At 44.6% G+C, this 16027-nt stretch overlaps 1 long non-coding RNA gene across 1 annotated transcript in view; it reads right to left on the reverse strand.

Moving 5' to 3' along the window:
- Positions 1 to 6227: 6227 nt before the first annotated feature.
- The window catches only part of LOC132837240 (uncharacterized), a 47189-nt gene continuing 37389 nt past the window's right edge, over positions 6228 to 16027 (reverse strand). Inside the window, exon 4 of the long non-coding RNA XR_009647450.1 lies at positions 6228 to 6606. This is a non-coding gene — a long non-coding RNA (uncharacterized LOC132837240). The remainder of the gene's footprint in view (positions 6607 to 16027) is intronic.

The raw sequence follows: 16027 nt of genomic DNA on the forward strand, positions 1-16027 counted from the left end.
TCCCACTCCGCCAAGGACATGCAGATCCTTGGCCTCCTCCATCGCCAGGCCATGGCAACACGACGCCTGGAGGAAGAACGTCTCGTCTTCCACCTCGGAACCCTCCAACCACAAGGGATGAATGCAGATTTCTCCAGCTTTCTCATTTCCCCTCCCCCCACCTATTCTCAGAATTAGCACTGCATTCTTGACCTGTAATCTTCTTCCTGACCTCTCTGTCCCCACCCCCACTCCAGCCTATCACCCTCACCTTAACCTCCTTCCATCTATCGTATTCCCAACGCCACTCCCCGAAGTCCCACCTCCCTACCTTTTATCTCCGCCTGCTTGGCACACCCTCCTCATTCCTGAAGAAGGGCTTATGCCCGAGACGTCGATTCTCCTGTTTCTTGGATGCTACCTCACCTGCTGCGCTTTTCCAGCAGCACATTTTGAAGCTCTGATCTCCAGCATCTGCAGACCTCATTTTCTCCAAAGAGTTAAAGCTAGCCATGTACAGTCTAACACAGAGAGAGATAGATGTATAGAGAAACCTCGCGGTCTGTACAAGATACCTCACGGGAAGGGGGACTCTCTCCTGTCCCCCTCCCCTCCCAATAACCACCATCCTGACCCTCGGGAACGGGACATGTTGACACAGTCCGCTCTCCCTCGGCGCTTTTCCTTCCCGCGTGGCCCCGGCGCCATTTTAGCTTCAGGCCCCGCGCGAGATGGCGGTTAACGGCCGCCTCGTGCCCCAAGTGACCGTTAGCAGCTGCTTCAGGGGAAAGACTCTTTAAAGGGACAACCCTTTCAGGAGAGAGAAACAACAGGGCCGGCTCCGGGACTCGCCAAACTCAATAATAATCACAAATACACACACAGACAGAGAGGTGGGAGTGAACAAGAAATTGTGCGGCGTCACATCAAGACCGAAGGCCACTCTCCCGAAGGACGGCTGTCCCGGACTCGAAACGTTGACCCCGCTTTCTCTCTGTCTGTCTCTGGACAGATGCTGCCAGGCCTGAAGCACAAACAAGGTCCTCGGGGGTGAGTCCGAGTTCAGGATCCTATTAAGGTTCGGTTGGCAGATGGATGACAGTGTGGGAGGGTATGCAATGGGATTAGAAAAATAGAGGCGGAGATTGTTTCCTAAATGGGGAAAGGTTTCGGAAATCTGAAGCACGAAGGGACTTGGGAGTCCGAGTTCAGGATTCTCTTCAGGTTAACAGGCAGGTTCAGTTGGCGGTTAGGAAGGCAAATGTAATGTTAGCATTCATTTCGAGAGGGTTAGAATACAAGAGCAGGGATGTACTGCTGAGGCTGTATAAGGCTCTGGTCAGACCACATTTGGGACATTGTGAGCAGTTTTGGGCCCCCTATCTCAGGAAGGATGTGCTGAACTTGGAGGAGTTCCAGAGGGGGGTTTACAAGAAAAATCCCAGGGATGAAACACCTCTCATATGAGGAGAGGTTGAGGACTCTGGTTCTTAATTTGATGGAGTTTAGAAAGATGAGAGAGAACCTGATTGAAACTTACAGAATACTGAGAGGCCCATTCATGCATCTGTCTAGATACATCTTTATTGATGCTATCGTCTGGGGAGTGTTTCTGAACAAACAGACCTATGGGGTGTAGGAAGACAGTTCCTTAAATGTGGCATTGAAGCTTGACACTGTGGTGAAGTAAGCGCTTGCCTTCATTGGTCAGAGCACTGATGACAGGAGTTGGTTCATCATGTTACAGCTGGACAGGATGTTGGTGAGACCATTTTTAGAATACTGTATACAGTCTGGTCAACCTGCTATAGAAAGGATGTCGTTAAGCTCAAAAGGTTATAGAAAAGATTTACAAAGATGTTACCAAGATTGCAGGGTTTGAGTAATAAGCAGAAGCTTCATAAGCTGGGAGCTTTTCTCCCCTGGAGCATTGGAGGTGGGGGGGACCTTACAGGGGTTATAAAATCACAAGGGACACAGAAAAGGTAAATAGGTATAGTCTTTTCCCCAAAGTAGCGGTGTCCAAAACTAGTAAGTATAGGTTTAAGGTGAGAGGGGCAAGATTAAAAAGGGACCTGAGAGGCAAATTTATCACACAGAGGGCAGTGAGTATATGGAATGAGCTGCCAGAGGAAGTGGTAGAGGCAGGTACAATTACATGTAAGAGACAGTTGTAAAGGTAAATGGATAAGAAAGGTGCAGATAAATGGGACTAGTTGAGTTTGGGAAACCTTGTCAGCATGGGTGAGTTGGACTGAAGGGCCTGTTTCCGTACTGCATGACTCTATGAAAATGGATGAGAATGACAAACTTTGCCTAAAAGACAATCTGAGTGTACAGGAGGAGGTGTGAATATCTGGGTCATTATACAGACCAATTTCTCTTGGCAAAACGCATGATTAGAACAAGTCAAAAACTGACTCTGACAAATGATATTTCTCTCTAGTCTGAACAGGATGTGGTCATCTCTGCCAAGTGGGAAGTGGATGCAATTCCGAAATGTCCTTGAACCAATCGACTTGCTCAGCCAGAAGGCAGTGAAGAGTTTTCAAAGGGTTAGGAATCACGTGCAGAGCAGAGTGGGTAAGAAGGTCAGATTTCATTCCCTGAAGGACCATCACAGACAGGAACAGGAAAAAAACCATTCGGCCCCTCGAGCCTGATCATCCATTCAATAGCATTGTGGCTGATGCACCATTCCTCAAGCTCACTTTCCTGCACTTAACATGTAATCCTCAATTCCCTGGCTGATCAAGAATCTATGTATCTATTCCAACCTTAAACCTGCTCCTATCCCCACACACAGCTCTCTGTGGCAAGGAGTTCCAACAATACTGAACCCTTAGAGAAGAAACTCCTCCTCACCTCAATCTTCAATTTTGGACCAGATGATTGTTTGTTCCTGATAACAATCATCAAGTCCAGATCTGTTTTTGTTTAAAATCACATTCCAAATCTTAGACCTGCCATAGAAAGATTCAAATTCGCATCTGCAGGACATACCCTGGGGAGCTGAAATCATAGCATTTTGGTTCCCCATTATTTCAGAAACTGAAAGTGAATCTGAACAAAATTGAGTCCGGAGTAAATTGCCACACACCATTCAGCTAAACATTGATATCAATAGAATCCATACAGTGTGGAAAGAGACCGTTCAGCCCATCCAGTCTGTCCCAAGCCAGTGAAGAGGATCCCACCCAGTCCTGACCCTACCCACCACCCCCCCCCCCCCCCCCCCGCCCGTAACCCTGCATTAACCATGGCCAAATCCCCCTAACCTGCACAAAATAGTATCCTACAGCGTGGAAGCAGGCTTTTGGTCCATCAGCTCCATAGATTGAATCTGAATAGCAACCAACCCAGACCGAGCACCTCTCCAATCCCTGTAACACTGCATTTCCCATGACTAATCCTCCTCGCGTGAATAACTCTCACACTATGGGCAAATTAGCAAGGCCAATTCATCTGAACTGCACATTTTTGGACTGTGGAAGGAAACCGGAGGACCCAGAGAAAACCCATACAGTGAAGGGGAGAATGTGCAAACTCCCAATAAACAGTCACCCGAGGCTGGAATTGTTCCTGGGGCCCTGGCGCTGTGAGGCAGCAATGCTAACCACTGTGGCACCCAATGTTTTTGCCACTGGCCATGCTGGTGTTGGTTTGCTCAGTTGATTTTATAGTAGGCTTACAATGTACAGTCACATTGACAGCGTGCGTTCAGTTGCTGCTCTGGTTGAGATTGCTATGAGTGATCATTCCCTGTGCTTTAGATGTGGTGTCCCTCAGATTAAACCATAAAACAGTTGTTTGCTTTTTCTCCCCCACACCTCTTTCTCCCTCTCTCTAATGAGACAATGGTGACTTCACATTAACCGCCTGCTCAAAACATAACTCTGCTGATTAAAAATTAACTGCCGTCTTTTTCACTGCAAAATAACTTGTATGTTTCCTCCCTGATGTACTTTTGGAGTGAGCTGTAAGTAAAAGAAAAGGCACTTTACCATTAGTACACATCTAAATGAAGTGGGAGAGGGTGCACAGGGAGAATTACAAGCATATTGCCTTGGAGGCTGGAGAGTTGTGATTGAGAGAGGTTGGACAGACTGGGGTTGTTGTCCTTACGGCAGAGTAGATTGAAAGAGAGGGATGTATAAAATGATGAGGGATGAAGATGGGGGAGGCAGGAAGAAACTTTCCCCACTTAACGGTGGTGGGGGAGGGGTATTGATTGAAGGTAAGGGCCAGGAAGTTTTGAAGGGATGTGAGGAAAATCTTGTTCACCCAGAGGGTGGTGTCCAATCTGGAAGTCACTGCATGTAAGGTTGGGAGACGCAGAAACTCTCATCACTTTGAAGGTGGATTTAACTGTGCACTCGTGATTCCAAGGCTATGGAGCCAAGTGCTGGGGAAATGGGATAAGAGAATATCGAGGTGGTTGTTTCTGACCAGCACAGACTCTGGCCTTTTTCTGCAGACTTCTCGGAAATTATGACTTTGAGATGTCTTAGATAACTACAAAATGTGATTTTGTACATTTCATGTTCAGAGATGAGGGGTTTATCGTTGAGAGATTCAGCAGTTAAGGCGAATATGCTCTGGAGTTGAGAGGAATAAGGGAGATCCAACTGAGGGATATAGGATGGTAAAGGGGGTGGGATTGACAAAGGAGACAAAGAGGCTGCTTCCTCAGATGTGACAATTTAGAACGAGAGGGTCATTGTTTCAGGAGAAGGGGTGGAACAGATTGAAACAGGAGATGTTGAGAAATGGCTCCTCTCTAAGGCAGAGGGGTGGGAATCTCTAGGAATTCACTTCCCAATATGTGGGTGCATGTCAGAATACTGAATAAATTGAAGGAGGGGACAGACATATTGTTAATCAGTGAGGGGTTAAAGGGAGCGAGGGCAGGAAACTGCAGTGAGGCTGGGATGAGATCAGCCGCAGCTGTATAGAATGGGAGAAACATGGTCCCAGGGGCTCCTAGCTCATATGTTGTGTTGATCGTCCAGCTGCCTGAACACTTTTTAGCGTGGCTAGCTCATAGCACCTGCTCAGAAAGCTCTGAATCTGAGTGCCTAAACTGTGTTATGCATCACAGTCAATTAGTATCTTAGTAAGCAAGACCATAAGATATAGCAGGCATTTGGCCCATCAAGTCTGCTCTGCCATTCCGTCATGGCGGAAATGTTTGTTAACCCCATTTTCCTGCCTTCTCTCTGTAACAGTTGATCCTCCTACTGATCAAGAACATAATGACAGCCGTCTGCAGTAATGAGTTCCACAGATTCCCCACTGTCTGGCTGAAGATATTCCTCCTCATCTCCGTTCTAAAGGGAGTTCCCTTCACTCTGAGCCTTCGGGTCTTAGTCTCTCCTACTCGTGGAAACATCTTCTCTATGTCCACTCTATCCAGGCCTCTCAGTATTCTCCAAATTTCAACCAGATTCACCCTCCCCCTTCTAAACAAGTCCAGACTCATATTCCTCAACCTCTCCTTGTATGAGAAGCTCTTTATCTCAAACAATAAGCTGTTGTACTGGGGCAATCAACAGATTGATGTCCCAGGACCTAAACAATAAGAATCCCCTGAAAACAAGATGCAACATTAATCAATTAGCCATCAGTGTAATGTTCCCTCTTCCAATTCACATTGCCCTGTTATTAATTTAGTTGACATAAATGGAACATCTCTATGATTTAGATGATTAATAAATTCAAATGTAAAAAGATTCAAAAAGCTTGGGCAGACCTTCGCTCCATGCTATAAGCAATGGAAACACTAGCGATGTTTAAAAGTGGCTGGGTTTTTGAAGGTTAAGATAAATCAAAGAAAACCTCTACTTTCACTGAACCACAAATGTTAAAGTGTACATATATTATATTCTTTACCAGCCTTCCTTGGTTTGAGATGGTGCAAACTGAGTACACCAAACTGCTATCTGTTTCAGAGTCCTCTATAACCAAAAAACAATAAGCAAAGTGAACCAAAAGATTAGAAATCAGAATGTTAAAATAACAGCAAACAATGCCTCAAAATTAAATATGGACTGATAATTAAGGTCACAGCCCCAACCTAACAGTAATATAAACCTAAGCTCTTGGCTGTATAGCAACATTTTCAAAACAGTTCACGAACCAGGTGACTCAATAGCATCGATGTGTATTTTGCATCAACATTCACTACAAAGTTTGCGCCTACCCTCTCTAAACAAAATCACGTAGGGAAGGTGGAGGCTCTGTGGTAAGTTACAACCTTTTTTATTATTAATCACTCATGACACATGGGAATCCCCCACTAGACCCTGTGTTTATTGCCCAACTCATCCTTAGTTGCCTACTTGAGAAGGTAGGGATAAGCTGCTTTCTTGAACTGCTGCAGTCCATGCGCTGTAGCTAGACACACATTGCCCTAAAGGAGGGAATTCCAGGATTTTGACCCAATGACACCAGAGGAACAGTGTTATATTTCCAAGTCAGGACACTGAGTGGCCCAAAGGGGAACTTGTAGAGGGTGGGTGTTTCCACGTATCTGCTGCATTTGTCCTTCTGGATGGAAGTGGTCATGGATTTTAAAGGTGTTGCCTGAGGATCTTTGGTGTATTTTCGCAGTCCATCTTGGTATTGCTGCAATACAAATATTCCACATTAATAAATCATGGAATCCCCTGCAGTTACAAAGTGGTATTTCCAAACACCAGAGCAATTAGTGATTTCAAATAGAAACTGAAAGTCCAAATATTTTTTTTTCACATGTTCCAGATTCCCACCATCCTCTGGATGAACCACTAGCCATAAAAAAAGTTGCCCATCATTTCATTATTAAAAATGTTTCTCCTCTCACCTGAAAAATATGTCCACTGATCTTGAAGCCCCCACCCTTGGGAAAAGACACCTGCCATCCACCTCATCTATGCCCATCATGATTTCATAAACCTCCATACCCCTCAAACTTCTATGGTCCGGTTAAAATAGTCCCATCCCATCCAGCCTCTCTTTATAACTCAATTGCTCCATTCCTAATGACATCCTGATATATCTTTCCTGAACCCTCTCCAGATTAATAATTTCCTTCCCTTAACAGGGCAACCAGAACTAGACACAATACACCAGGACAGGCTTCACCATGTCCTGTGCGACCACAACATGGTGTCCAAACTCCAACACTCAATGGCATGAGCAATGAAGGCAAATGTTCTGAACACTTCCTCAAACATCCTGTCTACCTGTGACACAAACCCCAAAGAATTATGTACCTGAACCTGTAGGTCTCTCTTGCTGTACAACACTACCAATCGTACAAACCTCTATCATGACCCTTCCATCAACCTTCTCTGTCGTTCAGGAAACAACCCAAACTTCCTTCCTATGCTTCCAGAGGTTTGTTTTTGTTGATCTTCCCAATCAGACGAATACCAGCATGAACACTGACCAATGCATGATGATATAGGATCAGCAGCTTACAGATTCACACTCACCATTCAATGCACTTGACCTGATCTCTGCATATTTGGAATTCTTGCAGGTCTGTCCTCACTCATGCCCTCAGCTCGATTTCCCATCACCTCCCTTGGAATGAAATATTTCCAGACCATTACCCAACCAAGTTCCGATCCCGCTCGTGACAACAATTTGCTGCTGTTTGTGTGCAAACTTGAGTCACATTACTTAGAATGGATGGCTTTGAGGTATGTAGGGAAGAGGTGTTGGAAATTCTGGAAAGGGTGAAAATAGATAATTCCCCTGGGCCTGATGGCATTTATTCTAGGATTCTCTGGGAAGCAAGGGCGTAGATTGCAGAGCCATTGGCCTTGACTTTTACGTCCTTGTTGTCTACAGGAATAGTGCCAGAAGACTGGAGGATGGCAAATGTGGTTCCCTTGTTCAAGAAGGGGATAGGGATAACCCTAGTAACTATAGGCCGGTGAGTCTCACTTCTGTTGTGGGCAAAGTCTTAGAGAGAATTGTAAGGGATAAGATTTAAGAACGTCTGGGTAGGAATATTGTCATCAAGGATAGTCAGCATGGTTTTGTGAAGGGCAGGTCGTGCCTCACAAACTTTATTGAATTCTTTGAGAAGGTGAACGTGGGTAAAGTGGTAGATGTGGTGTATATGGATTTTAGTAAGGTGTTTGATAAGGTTCCCCATGGTAGGCTATTGCAAAAAATACGGAGGTATGGCATTGAGGGTGCGTTAGAGGTTTGGATTAGGAATTGGCTGGCTGGAAGAAGACAGAGGGTAGTAGTTGATGGCAAAGGATCATCTTGGAGTGCAGTTACTAGTGGTGTTCCGCAAGGATCTGTTTTGGGACCAATGCTGTTTGTCATTTTTATAAATGACCCGGTGGAGGGGCTAGAAGGTTGGGTGAGCAAGTTTGCGGATGATACGAAAGTCGATGGAGTTGTTGACAGTGAGGAAGGATGTGGCAGGTTACAGTGGGATATAGATAAGCTGCAGAGCTAGGCAGAAAGGTGGCAAATGGAGTTCAATGTCGGTAAGTGTGAAGTGATTCACTTTGGTAAGAGTAACAAGACGATGGAGTACTGGGCTAATGGTCGGATACTTGGTACTGTGGCTGAGCAGAGAGATCATGGTGTCCATGTGCACAGAGCTCTGAAAGTTGCCACCCAGGTAAATAGTGCTGTGAAGAAGGCATATGGCGTACTGGCTTTTATTGGTAGAGGAATCGAGTTCCGGAGTCCTGAGGTCATGCTGTATAAAGCTCTGGTGTAGCCGGACCTAGAGTATTGTGTGCAGTTTTGGTCGCCATACTATAGGAAGGAGGCACTGGAACGGGTGCAGAGGAGGTTTACCAGGATGTTGCCTGGTATGGTAGGAAGATCGTATGAGGAAAGGCTGAGGCACTTGGGGCTGTTTTCATTGGAGAAAAGAAGGTTTAGGGGTGACTTGATAGAGGTGTACAAGATGATTAGGGGTTTAGATAGGGTTGACAATGAGAGCCTTTTTCCACGTATGCAGTCAGCTATTACAAGGGGGGCAAAGCTTTAAATTGAAGGGAGATAGGTATAGGACAGATGTTAGGGGTAGAGTCTTTACTCAGCGAGTTGTGAGTTCATGGAATGCCCTGTCAGTAGCAGTGGTGGACCTTCCCTCTTTGTGGTGAGAATGTGTTGCTGGAAAAGCGCAGCGGGTCAGGCAGCATCCAAGAAGCAGGAGAGTCGACGTTTCGGGCATGAATCCTTCTTCAGGAATCCTGAATCTGCCTCCCAAGCAGCATATTACAAACTCAACAACCCAATAAGTTTCTCCGCATCTCACTCTCTCACTGACAATCTTGAAATTCTTCCTAGCCAGTTACTAATAACCAACAAATGGGAAACAACAACTTGCTTTCCCGTCAGAATTATTCAAATTTTCAGCATCTCAATAAGGTCACCACTTCATCTTCTCTGCTCGAAAGAGAATAAGCTCAATCTCCTGAACCTTGCCCCGTATCTAAAATCCCTCATCATTGGTATCATTCTCATACATCTCCTTCACACTGTCTGCAGGGTTTGAACAGCCTTCCTTAAATAAGGTGCCCAGAACAGAACAAAACCAGCCTGGGTAATAGAGTACCAACTCCCTTTGTCAAATGTATTTTTAAATTCAGCTTCTGTTGCTGGTGACGATAAGGTGTTATACACTTACAAAGAAATACCCAACAGATGAAAGGTTTATCTCCAATATGATCTACTATTCTTCATTCAATACTTATGCTGTCACCGGAATTTCTTTTCTGCCCTCTGCTTTGTATTGGGTGTTGGGTTAGCTCATTTGGCTGGATGGCTGGTTTGAAATGTGGAGAAAGGTTGACAGCATGGGTTTGAATCTCTCACTGGCTGAGGTTACCATGAAGGACTGTCCTTCTCCATCTCTTCTCCTTGTGTGAGGCATGGTACCCTCAGGTTAAACCACCACCTATCAGTCATCACTCGCTCGCTCGTTCTCTCTTGCTTGCTCTCTCTCTCGTGCTATCGCACACTCTCACGCGCTCTCTCTCTCTCTGACACTGCACCTGAGGTCCACTAGTGTCTTGTACAACTTCAACTTCACCTCCTTGTTCTTGGTTTCTATGCCCCTATTAATAAAGCCAAGAATGCTGTGTGTTTTATTAACTGCTCTCCCCCTGTTATGCCACCTTCACTGATCTGTGGATATGTACCCCAGGCTCCCTCTGCTCCTGCACCCGCTTTAGATTTTTTACCCTCTAAATGTATTGTCTTTCCGTTTCTTTCAACCAACGTCATTTGCCAAATTTGTGTTGAATCAATTTTGACTGTATTTTTGAATGTTCGTCAATTAAAACCTGTTTGGTGAAATCAAACTTCACTTTCTCCATCCTGGTTGTTTTGCTACTAACTAACAATATAACTCCACAAGAACATACAGTCTAGGATCAGGTTGAGTCCATTTAACCCCTCAGGAACCTGCTCCGCTTTCCCATCTCAGCCTCAATTCCACTTTCCTGCAAACACTCCCTTTGACCCATCACTGATTAACAATCTGTCTGTCTCCTCCTCCAATTTATGCAGTGTCCTGGGTGGTGGGGGGAGTGATCCCACAGATTTACAACCCCTTCCTCATTTGAGAGAATTCATTCCTTCTTATCTCTGTTTTCAATCTGCCCAGCTCCTTATCCTGAACCAATAACCTCTCGTTCAAGATTCTCCGACAAGAGCAAACATCCTCTCTTCATCTCCTTTGTCAATACCCCCTTGAGCATTTTATAGCCCTCAGTTAGTTTTCCTCTCTTCCAGACTGCAGAGAAACTGCTCAATCTCTCATCTAAGGCAAACCCTTCGTCGCTAGAAATCATCATTGTTCTGAACTGCCTCTGTCCTTGAGAGATCAAAATTGTACCAGTCTCTTCTCATAAGACTAACCTTACATCTTGGCGATCAATTCATTGATCTCCTTTGAACTCCCTCCAACTCAACTACATCCCTCCTCAAGGAATGGGACCAAAACTGCCCGCAGTACTCCAGATGTGGAATCCCTTGTACAGTTGCAACAACCATTACCTACTTCCATACTCCATTCCTTTCGCAATAAATGCCTTCCTTGTGACCTGCTGTAGCCTTTGCACAGACATTTTGAACTTTCTTTCCTATTCAAATGATAACTTGCCTTTAAATTCTTCCAACTTCCTATTACTCCACTTTGACAGAACTGTGAACTTGAACTCCAAGTTCCCTCTGTTCCACTACACTCCTCCATGAAACTCCTACCTTGATTTGTCTTTCCAAAATACAAGACCTCTCACACACTCAAAGCTCTGCTGACCATTCCATATCAAACCCAATCTTTCCTAATGCATGTAAATCATATCTCTCAGAATCTTCAAACAATTTACCTAAGATAGATTAAGGCTCAATGGTCATATATGGTGTACAACATGGAAACAGACCCTTCGGTCTTACCCGTCTATGACGAACTGATATCCCAACCCATTCTAGTCCCACCTGCCAGCACCCAGCCCGTATCCCTCCAAACCCTTCCTATTCATATACCCATCCAAATGCCTCTTAAATGTTGCAATTGTACCAGCCTCCACCACATCCTCTGGCAGCTCATTCCATATACATACCACACTCTGCGTGAAAAAGGTGCCCCTTAGGTCTTTTTTATATCCTTCCCCTCTCACCCTAAACCTATGCTGTCTAGTTCTGGACTCCCCGACTCCAGGGAAAAGACTGTCTATTTATCCTATCCATGCCCCTCATAATTTTGTAAACCTCTATAAGGTCACCCCTCAGCCTCCGACCCTCTAAGGAAAATAGCCCCAGCCTGTTCAGCCTCTCCCTATAGCTCAAATCCTGGCAACATCCTTGTAAATCTTTTCTGAACCCTTTCAAGTTTCACATCTTTCCAATAGAAAGGAGACCAGAATTGCACACAATATTCTGTTGAGTGGCCTAACCAATGTCTTATACAGCTGCAACATGACCTCACAATTCCTGTAGTCTATACTCTGACCAATAAAGGAAAGCACACCAAACACCACCTTCACTATCCTATCTACCTGCGACTCCACCTTCAAGGAGCTATAAACCTGCACTCCAAGGTCTCTTTGTTCACCAACACTCCCTAGGACCATACCATTAAGTGTATTTGTCCTGCTAAGATTTGCTTTCTCAAAATGCAGCACCTCACATTTATCTGAATTAAACTCCATCTGCCACTTCTCAGCCTATTGGCCCATCTGTAATGTGAGGTAACCCTCTTCGCTGTCCTCTGCACCTCTAAATTTGGTGTCATCTGCAAACTAACAAATTATACCTCTTATGCTTGCATCCAAACCATTTATGGAAATGACAAAAAGTAGAGGACCCAGCACCGATCCTTGTGGCACTCCACTGGTCACAGACCTCCACCACCACCCTCTATCTTCTACCTTTGAGCCAGTTCTGTATCTAAATGGCCAGTTCTCCCTGTATTCCATGAGATCTAACTGTGTTAATCAGTTTCCCATGGGGAACCTTGTCGAATGCCTTACTGAAGTCCATATTGATCACATGTACTGCTCTCCCCGGTTTTTCTTTGCAACCATTCTTGAATAATGATACGTTAGCCACCCTCCACTCTTCTGTGACCTCACCTGTGGCTAAATATCAGCCAGGACCCCCGCAATTTCTTCTCCAGCCTGTTGCAGTGAGGACCTAGAAATTGGACAAACTCACTGATATAAGGGTAGAAAAGTCTCCTGGTCCTAATGGATTGCATCCGAGGGGACTAAAAGAGATGGCACTCTTGGTAATTTTCTAAACTTAGCTGGACTCTGGGGCAGTTGCGCAGATCGGAAAACAGCAAATGTGATGCCATTGTTTAAAAAGGGAGGTAGAGAAAACAAATGGGGAATTATAGGCCAGTTAGCTTAACATATGTAGTGGCAAGATGCTAGAGTCTATTATCAAGGAAGAAATCGCAGGCATCTCAATAGAAATTGTCCCAATTGCCAGGTGCAGCAGGTCATGTTTAATTAATCTTCTTGAATACTATGAAGACTTTATAAGTACGCTGAACAATGTGGACCAAGTGGATGTGTAATACCTAGATTTCCAAAAGGCATTCGACAAGATGCCGTGCAAAAGGCTGCTGCATAAGATAAAGGTGCATAGCATTGCAGGCAATCCATTAGCATGGATAGTGGGTTGGTTCTGAAAATGTGTTGCTAGAAAAACGCAGCAGGTCAGGCAGTATCCAAGGAACAGGAGATTCGACATTTCCTTGGATGCTGCCTGACCTGCTGCGCTTTTCCAGCAACACATTTTCAGCTCTGATCTCCAGCATCTGCAGACCTCACTTTCTCCTAGAGGGTTGGCTAACTAACAGGAAGCAAAGAGTGGGGAAATTTGAATGATTGCCAACCAGAAAAACAATGACTAGTGGTGTGCATCAGGGATCAGTGTTAGGACTGCAATTTACAATTTACGCAGATGGTGTGGAGTTGAGGACCACATGTAGTGTGTTAAAGTTTGCAGATGACAAACGTTTACAGGCATATGTTCAAGTGTGTGGATGAAGGTCTGGCAGATGGAATTCAATGTTGGTAAATGTGAAGTTATCCATTTTAGTAGCAATAATAGTAAAAAGGACTATTATTTGAACAGTAAAAATTTGCAGTAAGTTACTGTGCAGTGGGACCTGGGTTTCCTTGAGCATAAATCGCAGAAGGCTGGTCTGCGAATGCAACAGGTAAATACTAAGGCAAATGGAATATCGACCTTCATTGGTGGAGGAATTGAGTTTAAAAAGTGAGGAGGATATGTTGTGGTTGTATAGGGTGCTGGTGAGGTCACATCTAGAGTACTGCGTGCAGTTTTGGTCTCCTTACTTGAGAAAGGAGGTACTGGCACTAAAGGGGTTGCAGAGGAAGCTCACTAGGTTCTTGAGTTGAGGGGTCTGCTTTAAGAGGAGAGACTGAGTAGGCTGGGATTATAATCATTGGACTTTAGAAGATTGGTGGGGGTGGGTGGGGGAGGAATCTTACTGAGACATATAAAATTATGAAGGGAATAAATGAGATTGAAGCAGGAAGAAAGTTGCCACTGGCGGTGAACCTAGAACAAGAGGGCATTGACTCAAAATTAGGGGGAGCAGATTTAGGACTGAATTGAGAAGGAATTTTTTCACCCAGAGGGTTGTGAATATGTAGCATTCCCTCCCCAGTGAAGTAGATGAAGTTTCCTCATTTAATGTTTTTAAAGCTAAGATAATATTTTGAAGAGTAAAGGAATTCAGGGTTATGGTGAGAGGCTGGGTAAGTAGAGCTGAGGCTGGGAAAAGATCAGCTGTGATCTTATTGAATGGCAGAGCAGGTTCAAAGGGTCAGATGGCCAACCCTTACTCCAAATTCTTACGTTTGTAATTTTTAATGGTCAATCATCCCAAACCTGGAACATCACTGCAGGAGTTTCTCAGGTTGGTATCCTTGGCGTAACCACTCTGAGCTACCTCAATGACTTTATGTTTGAATGAAAGTCCAAGTTGGTACTCTGATTACACAATATGTGGCACCATTTAAGATTCCTCAGGCAATCTCTATCCTAACACTAAAAGAAGATCAGTCACATGGAACATGTTTTGTATAACAGGACATCTCAAGGTCCTTCAGGAGAGTTTGCAAAATAAACATTGGGCACCAACACGTTGAATGGTATTCTCTTGAATGACGAAACATTTGATTGCAGGGCAAGTTTTGAACAAATATTAACAAGGAGAGGGGCAGACTGGTTGAGGGATGGAATATCAGAACGTCCTGCTCAGGCAAGGCCATAATGGAATAATGACAGTCAGAGATGCTAAAGAGGGCAGAATGAGTGGAATGCAGGTATCCCAGAGTGAGGAAGTGCAGGTAACAGGGGCAGGGAGCAACACAGCCCAATATGCAGATATCACAGAGTTACGGACTGGATATTGTAGTGAGCAAGAGGGATTTTTGCAATTTTTAACTGGAGCAAATTTCTGCTCATGGAGGCAGTACCTTAGTGGTACTGTCAGCAGACTATTAACCTCAGGACCCAGGTCATGTTCGGAGGATCTGGTTTTAAATTCTACTATGACGGATGAGTTGAATGAAAATCTGGAATTGTGTGTTGGAAAATCCCACCTGGTATACTGAAGTCCTTTTAAAGGAAGGAAACAGTGTCCATAACCCAGTCTGCTGTACGTGATTCTAGATCTGTAGTGATGTGGTTGGCTCTTAACTGCCTGGATGAGCGAGTGGTAGCCTCGTCCCATGAATCAATAAAACATCCAGTGCTGGCGAATACAGTCTGATAATTTAGCAACAGTGGAATAATGGAGACATTGGGTTGTCTAATGGGATAGAATTGGGTAATGTCAGCAGACATGTGAACACTAATGCTGAGCCTTTGGATGAGCTCACCTCATGATGTCGTGTGGTTGAGAATAGCAGAAGCCAGGGATAGGGTCCTCCCTTGAGGGTTACCAACTTCTAGGTTTTTGGAAAGGAAATGAGGCCACATTGGTCTTCACTGGATGGATGATGGTGGTGGAATTAAAGTGACAGGCACCTTAACAGTTCTTGCTCTCATCTGGTAACAATATCAGTGAATGGGAGGAGGTTGGATGCTTGACAATTGAGTGGGAAAATGGTCAAGAGATGAGAATTTGGTTCTGATGGACACAAGGAGCTGGACCTGGGGGAAGTTGCGTATTCAGGACTCTGACAATGTGGAACTTCAGAGACAGTTTCAGGGACAGGAGGGACATGGAAGAGACAGCTGCTCAGATTATCTCAATCTGAATGACAAAGAAGCTCCACAAGCCCCTTACAAGATGGAGGAGAGAGAAAGGGAACCTTTTCAAAAGGAAGTGCTATGAATATCAGAACATGTTAGCAAGCTGGGTGTTCACTATAAATTTGATATTATTGACATTTTAATTCCTTTATAAACACCTGTAACCAAGCTAGAATTTCCACAAAGTAATTGAAAAAGGCCACAATGAATCAAATTGGGTGCTGGGTGTGATCGACAGCAAATTCCAACTCCTTCAGTTATGGAAGTTACTCTGGCAGTT

This window comes from Hemiscyllium ocellatum, chromosome 49, assembly GCF_020745735.1.
Source record: "Hemiscyllium ocellatum isolate sHemOce1 chromosome 49, sHemOce1.pat.X.cur, whole genome shotgun sequence".
Lineage (NCBI taxonomy): Eukaryota > Metazoa > Chordata > Chondrichthyes > Orectolobiformes > Hemiscylliidae > Hemiscyllium > Hemiscyllium ocellatum.